This window comes from Arvicanthis niloticus, chromosome 1 (assembly GCF_011762505.2).
Source record: "Arvicanthis niloticus isolate mArvNil1 chromosome 1, mArvNil1.pat.X, whole genome shotgun sequence".
Taxonomy (NCBI): Eukaryota; Metazoa; Chordata; class Mammalia; order Rodentia; family Muridae; genus Arvicanthis; species Arvicanthis niloticus.
The window spans coordinates 141874462-141882268 of NC_047658.1; the positions used below are offsets into that span (position 1 = coordinate 141874462).

A 7807-nucleotide genomic window follows, 5' to 3' on the forward strand; every position below is an offset into this window, starting at 1 on the left:
GAGGTGGGGCCATTTGGCAGTGGCCATGTTTCTATTCTTATTGAAAACACCCACCCTTGGAAGATAACAAGAAGCAGAGAGTTATTTTGAGACAGTGAGGTTAGATGTGGAAAGATTGGAAAGATTTCTATCTCAGAGCAAGAAAGATACACAAATATATTTTAGGGTATTTGTGCAATAAATACCTATTTAGGACCTTGTCTGTCATAGACAGTAGATTTAAGTCTACAGTTCAGATAAGCCTAGATTTTTTACAGAGCACAGTCTGTAACAGGAGAACAGAGGGTGAATGAATAGTCAATCATATTGCATATGATGCCATAGGAAGTGTGGGTTACCATGGAAACACACAGGAAAAACACTCAATTCTGGATTAGGGATTCAGGGAAGTTTTCTCAGTTGTGAGATATTTACAACAGAAAATGAAAATATCTGAGTGGGAAAAGTGGAATGAGGTGTTTACTTTGGGGTGACCTTATGTTCTCCCAGAGATGATAGACAGCAGGGCATAAGATCAGTGTGACAGGCAGGTGAGTGAGTGGGAGAGTGAGGGACTATAGAAGTTATAGTCTTTTCTTTTTAATTTTAATTTTTTTTAATTTCAGAATTGCTGTTATGTACAGACATCATAAACACACACACACACACACAGACACACACAGACACACACAGACACACACACACACACACACACACACACACACTGCATATTTTCCATGACATAAAAGCTGGAAATAAAGTCTAAGGGCAATTAGAACTGAAATCACCCCACAGAAGTCTGAGGATGGCTCCCCCCTTAAATGTCCTTGATCACCTCCTCCAGTTCTTCCTTTGTGAACATGTGGAAATTCTGACCAGGCTGCACCATGGCTAGCTCGATGACGTTACTTGTGTTTGGCTTCTCCTTCATGATTTGCTTGAGGATGATGAGTGAAGACTTGATGGCCTCTTTCAGAGTCATAGACTTTCGGTAAAGTTCTTGCAAGGAGCCCTGGGCACCCTCCAAAGCAAAGCCAATTGTATGAACAATTTGTACAAAGGTTCCAGATGGGTCCATGTAAAACAACTGGGGTCCCTTCTCATCAGCTCCTCCAAACAACAATGCTACTCCAAAGGGACAAGACATGGCACCAGAATCTGCATCTTCTTCTCCAAACTGCAAAGCCAGATTGTGCACAGATTGGTCACACACTCAACTGTCATTGTCTCATTATAAGCGAACCAGTGGTTCTGTGTCTCTACTCTGGGTTTATCAATTAAAGTTTTAGCATCAGCCATTTGCCCATCCATGGCACAACCTATATGAGCATCAATCTCTACAGTCTTCTCAATGCTGCTAGGCTCCACTAGCGGGGAGGCCATTCTCTTCCCCACAGCTAGACATACACCCTCTGATGTCTGGATGCCAATGGCTGTAGAATCAAGCTTGATAGCCTCAATGGCATATTCCACTTGAAATAATCTTCCTTCAGGAGAAAAAGTATTCACCTTTCTTTCATACTTGGACTGAGTGAGGAACATGACGAGGACAGGAAGAGGCGGCAGTCGCTATGTGGGGTTTTCAAAGGCCACATAACTAAAAGCAGCACCCCAATCTGAAGTCATAGTCTTTTAAAAAACATTTTTTAAAAATTAAGTTTGTCCTTTTGACAATTTCAGGCATGTGTATAATGCATTCTGATTGACCTCACCCCAACTCTCTCTCACCTGCTTCCCTCCCACATAGACATCCCGTCTTCCCAACTAATCTTCTGCAGATACACAACTGGAGAAGGTGTGTGCTTCCACCTCTCCCAGAGTCCATTAGTAGCCTGTAATTCAGCACTAAGGAGTGAAGTCCTATGTGCTCATTCCTCACCCTTGAGCTATTTTGACAAGTGAAGTTAGATGTTGATAGAAATTGGAAAGTTTTCTGTCTGAGAACAAGAGAGAGATGCACTAATACACTTTAGGTATACAAATAGATGTTAAGAGGGCCTGTCTGGGGAAGGCCCAGTTCAAGTCATCACAGGTGCTATGATTCATAGTTGCACTGGTTACATTGTGTCTATCAGTTACATTCTTCAGTGCCTCTTTCAGCTATGTGAAGAAAACTTGTCTTTAAATGCTGTGGGTGCCACTGAACAGTTCTAAGTAGAACTGTTGATTATGCCCTGGCTATATTCAAATAGGACCTTTTAGGAAGATACTTCCAGCTACAGAGTGGAGCAGTGAGTTGAGGGACCTACAGAGGGTTTGGTAATCCAGGTGAAAGAGACTGTGACCTGGAGTATGATGATGGTGGAGGACCTGGAGAGGAGCAGTGGATCCAAGAGGCATCCATGGAAGAGACCAGGTAGGATTCAAAGAATGGTATATGGAAAATGGAATAAAATGAATTCAAGGTGACACCCAAAGGCCCTGGCATGGCTATATTTGTGTCATGACATTTATTCTCTTTGTGTTATGAAAAACATCCAGGTTGACAATAATACTTGCCATACCCTGTGGGGAAAAAAAGGCTTGGGGATCCCGCGGTTCCTCCTGCCATGCTGTGGGTAGTCGGCTGGGAATGCTCTGGGTTTCTCCAGCTGGAAGTTGGGCCCGGCTGTTCATTAACTAAAAGCCTCTCCCTGGCTTCTCACGGTTCCTCATAGCGGCGCAGCCCCAACACACAAGGAAGCCCTTGGGTTTCCAAAGCTGGTTTATTCACATGGCGGATCGTGGATGGATCTCGATGCATACCCCCTCAAAACCCAGGATCGACCTGAGTTAAAAGGGGAGGGAGAAGGGGGGAGGGGCTGGGGAGGAATGTTTAATCGGCTCCACCTCTGGCCTTCAGGTACCTCATTAGTATGTAAATCTCTCTAGGGCCTGTTCCTGCCCTCCACCTGTGTACATGACTGAAGGGTGGAGGTGGAATGGAGATTAGACCTGTGTTAGGCCCAACAATACCCATGTCATTAGGAACTACAGCCATAGGCCTCCCACCATGGGTTGTTACTTTGGCTTGGTGTAGGGTCTTTTTCTAGGTTAAGTAGTGTGTGTGTTGTATGTGTGTTGTGTGGTATATGTGGTATGTGTATGGTGTATGGTATGTTTGGTGTGTGTGTATGTGGTGTGGTATATGGTGTGTGTGTATGTGGTGTGGTATGTGTGTGTTTGGTGTGGTATGTGGTGTGTGTAGTGTGTGGTATGGTATGTGGTGTGTGTGTATGTGTGCACACAGTATGTCTCCTCAGGAAGTCATACAACAGTATGACATCTCACACAAGTGTATGATGTATTTTGATCATACCGCCATTGCCCTCTCTTGTTCCCCTCAGAATCTCATTGATCTCTTCCTTTTCATAAGTGATGTTCCTTCTATTGTATGCTTTTTAAATGGTGACTCAAAGAATTTTATTGGCATGGACACCTTGCCAGTGGACAGACCACTGAAGAGAATATCTCTCTTAGTAACTATCAATTACCTACCAAGCCTCAGGGACCAGTTGGGCCTCTTGAGCTCTACCTTACTTCACAACAGGACGCTGACAAGCCCAATCTTGTGCAGGCCTTGCACATGTGATCACATTTGTCCTTGAATTCAAGAGTATAACAGCTCTGGTATATTCAGAAAACAGAAGGTGGGTATATTTCTTACAAAGATTTGGAAGACAAGAAACCAGTGAGGAGAAAGCCAGAAAGGCACAACTAAGAAATGCAGAGTCTTGATGCTGTTCCTGTCTCCCATCAGCCCCTTTCAGACCTGTCTACATTGATGCTACTGCATTCTATGAGATTCTTACTCCCTCTAAAAACTTCCCCTTCTTCCTATTTTCTTGTGAGCTTGGGCTGGTATCTGAGACTTGTAACCAAAGGCTCTGAGTATAACACACACTGACCTAGTTTCCTGGCAAAGCATAGGCCCGTATATAACTTTCTATCTGGTGTAACCCCTGAAACTGGATCTTTTTTTTTTTTTTTGATTCTTGGCTTGGGGGTGCCAGTTTATAGATGCTTTCCAGAGGAGATATCCAATTAGTCAGATGTGCTTTCATCCTCACTTACAGGGCACTCTTTTCCTTTGGCCAGTATCAGAAGAAAAAGCTTAGAGATAATTGTATTGAGTTCTCCTTAGACTCAAAGCTATTAGTTTGTACTACGTCAATTATAGCATTTCAGCTCTGATGGAGACAGTCCTTCTTAGAACAGTCCTTCTTAGAAACACGACTAGAATCAGGAACACTGATCACATTTTATAACTTACTGAGGGCAGTGTTTTCCTACAAATAAATGTTCATAAATATCTTAAGTTGTCTGCAAACCCAGATCGAGCCCAAGATGCCTTGGCACGAATTACAAAGTGTTTTTGGAGTTTCATCACACATTGCTCTCTGAATTTAGTAACTGAGTGAATGTATCATATACCAAATTTTTGCTTGCTTAAAGACATAAAGAACAATGTTTTCAAACTGAAGTCATTCTCAGATCTTGAAGATGCTAACATGGGGAGCCTCCCCAACACTAGACATATTTGGACTGAGTCTACATAGAAAAGAAATGAAGCTAAGAAAATCGATTCATTAAACCATGATAAAGAGACATGGAAGGTACAGACTACATAGGGCTTAGGAGACCTGTCTCTGGATCTAAAGTCCATAGTCCTGTCCTTATCTAGTCAGGTGTTCCTAAATGTCTCCTTTCTCCTCCTTCCTTTTTAAATATAAAAGCAGAAAGCTTCCATAAAATGGAATTGAAATAATACCTCTTTCAGGAGATTTTGTGAAGATAAAACGAGGGGTGTATTTGACACAATGGGACATGACAAATCTAGTCGGATGACAAGGGTTACTTGTATTTTTTTACCCAGATAGAGCTGACTGAGTAGGAGGCTATCAGGAAAGTATGATCTACTTTTAATTTAGAAATTTTCTGGAACTGAGCAGGGCAAAAAATACTCATGAGAAACCAGTCTGGCTGGCATGTTGATGTTGAATGAACTTGAACTTGATGTGGGTCTTACTGTTCTAGAGAAAAAGAGAAACTCTTAACAATGACAACAGCAGCAGCAGCAACAATAACAACTCTGTTCCTTTGTTTTCTGAGGCTGATGTAGATGACTACTGTGTCAGAGCACATTTTCATATAAGGCGACCACCATGGCCCAGCACATTATTCAGGTAAAATATCATTAAATCTATCCTTAAAACTCTCATACATCACAAGAAGGACTCATTCCTAAACACAAGTCCCCTACACTTTTTCTTGAGTTATTTCTCTTTAACAAACTAGTTGAATAATCTGAATAAAGTCATCATCTTAATTGATTGATTGGTCTTTGTGACAAGGTTATTAAAAAACAACAACAGTAATGTGGCTTCAGATATGGCTCAGTAATGTAATCCCTGATACATGCAAAGCCTAGAATATGATTCAAGCATGACAAAAACCCAAAACAAAAGCACAAACAGAATAGACACAATATTTAGGAGAAACTACATTATCCATAGTGCCTAAAGTATCCCTATCTGCTTGAGAAGAAAGTTAACTGACAGGATGAAATGATCCTGTCCCAAAGCCCACCATCAGACCTCCATACTCTGGTATAATTTTTGACCATGTTGATTATTATTCCAACCAGATTGAGTATAAACGAAGAGCAGTACATTCAGAGCAATGGAATGGTGGCATGGATATTTGGGAAATTGTGAGAGACAGAGAGTTACTGAAGACTCTTGTGTTGGTTATTTGCTTTCTTACGTTTTTAAAATTTTCATGACGTGTTATGTACATGATCATCTTTTTTGTTTGTGGTGCCAAATATTAAAACCAGTGATTTGTGCATTTTGTATAATGTCTTCTTTTCTTTCTTCTTCTTTTTATTGCCTTGTTTTGAGACAGAGTCTCATTATGTAGGCATCCTGGAACTCACAAAGATCCATTTACCTGCCTTTGTTTCCTGAATGCTAGGATTAAAGGTGTATATCACTATACCAGGGAAAATCAGGCAATTTCTTAATTTGTTTGTTTGTTTGTTTGTTTCTTTTTCTGTTTTGCTTTTTCTTCCATTAATTAATTTAATATCCTGATCACAGTCCTCTTCCTCCTCCCAGTACATACCTTACATAGCTCCTATCCCCATGCTGTCTTTCTCCTCCGAGAAGGGAAAGGTGCCCTAGGTACCAATCCACCCTGACACATCAAGATACTGCAGGACTAGGCACATCCTCTCCCTCTGAGGCCAGACAAGGCAGCCCAGTGAGGAGAACAGGTCCCACAGGCAGGCCACAGAATTAGGGAGAGCCCCTACTCCAGTTATTGGGGTACCTGAATGAAGACCAAGCTGCACATCTGCTATATATGGGGCTTATGTACAGACCATATATGCTCTTTGCTTGGTGGTTCAGTCTCTGGGAGCCTCCAAGGGTCCAGGTTAGATGGCTCCATTGGTCTTCTGTGGAGTTCCTATCTCCCACCTCCCAGCTTCCTCAATCTTTTTCCTAACTCTTTCACAAGACTTCTTGAGCTTTGTCTATTGGTTGACTGTGAGTCTCATCTGTTTTGGTTAGCTGCTATGTGGAGCCTCTAAGAAGACAGGTGATTTCTTGACCATTGACCTATACTCATAGGCATTATTTAGTATTTATTATTCTGGTTTTACAGTTTATAGATGTAAATGTTCAACAATGTATTTTTTTTTTTCAGATATACTGTACCCAGCACACTTGGTGAGCGTCAGATAAGAACAGCATATGTAATACTTACTGTTATTTAATCCTGTGTTAACTATTAAAGATATAATTTTTTGAAGTTTCTCAGAAGAATACCAAAAGTCAAGGTTGCTTATTCTATTCTGACCAGATTGCAAAATACATAGACATATGTTAATAGGACAAAGATATCACTTAGCATTTAGCTTCTTGGATATTGTCTTAGGGTATCTCCTTTCTCTGCCTATAAAAACTCATTCAGATATTGGAGTCCCTGAAGATGGAGCTTTGACGATGATACTTCCTCTAATTTCTCAAGGTGCAAATTCTTGAATAAAGCTTATTTTCTTTCAGTCAAGTCTCAGCTTCCAAATAGTGGCTTTTGAGTGGTGAGAAGCCAAAACTCAGCTCCAGCAACGCACGTGGACTGATGAATGCACATGGTACTATACTAGGAAGACTAGGGAGATGGAGCCAGGAGAAGACCAGCTCATCTGAAGTGAGAAGACTTAAGAGTGGCTATTCCTCAAACAAGGGCCAATTGTATAATAGTTCCTACATGTAACTTTGTAATTTCAAAGATGGGATTCGAAGATTTACAAAAAAAAAATCCCATGAGTCTTGTTCCAAATATTTTAGCATACACAGTATAGATTCTCTCTAAGTTTTATTAATTCTCTGTGGTTATTATAATGTGAAAGTAGGCCATCTTGGAGGTAGGTATTTTATCATTTTATAAATTCTGCTGGCTTTCAACAGATCCATAAAAATGATGAGAGCAGGGAGATGACAAGGTGGTTCAGTGGTTAAGAGCATTGGCTGTTCTTTTAGAAGACCTGGGTTCAATTCCTAGCACTCACATGGTGGCTAACAACCATCTGTAACTGCAGTTCCAGGGGATATGATGCTCTCTTATGGGCCCAGTGGACAATGCATTCATGAGTGTGATGAACAGACATACATGCAGGCACATCATCCATGCACATAAAATAAAAGTAAACCTTAAATAAGAAATGCAATTGAAGCAGTGATTTACAATCTCTCAGTTAAAAAAGTCCAGACAGATTCACTGGCAAATTTTATTAGATCTTCAAAGAAGAAATAAAAAAATAATACATATCAAACTATTACAT

The 7807-nt window shown here is 40.8% G+C and overlaps 1 pseudogene; it reads right to left on the minus strand.

The window, feature by feature from the left end:
* Positions 1-796: 796 nt before the first annotated feature.
* LOC117724906 (proteasome subunit alpha type-5 pseudogene) lies at positions 797-1521 on the minus strand (annotated as a pseudogene).
* Positions 1522-7807: the final 6286 nt, after the last annotated feature.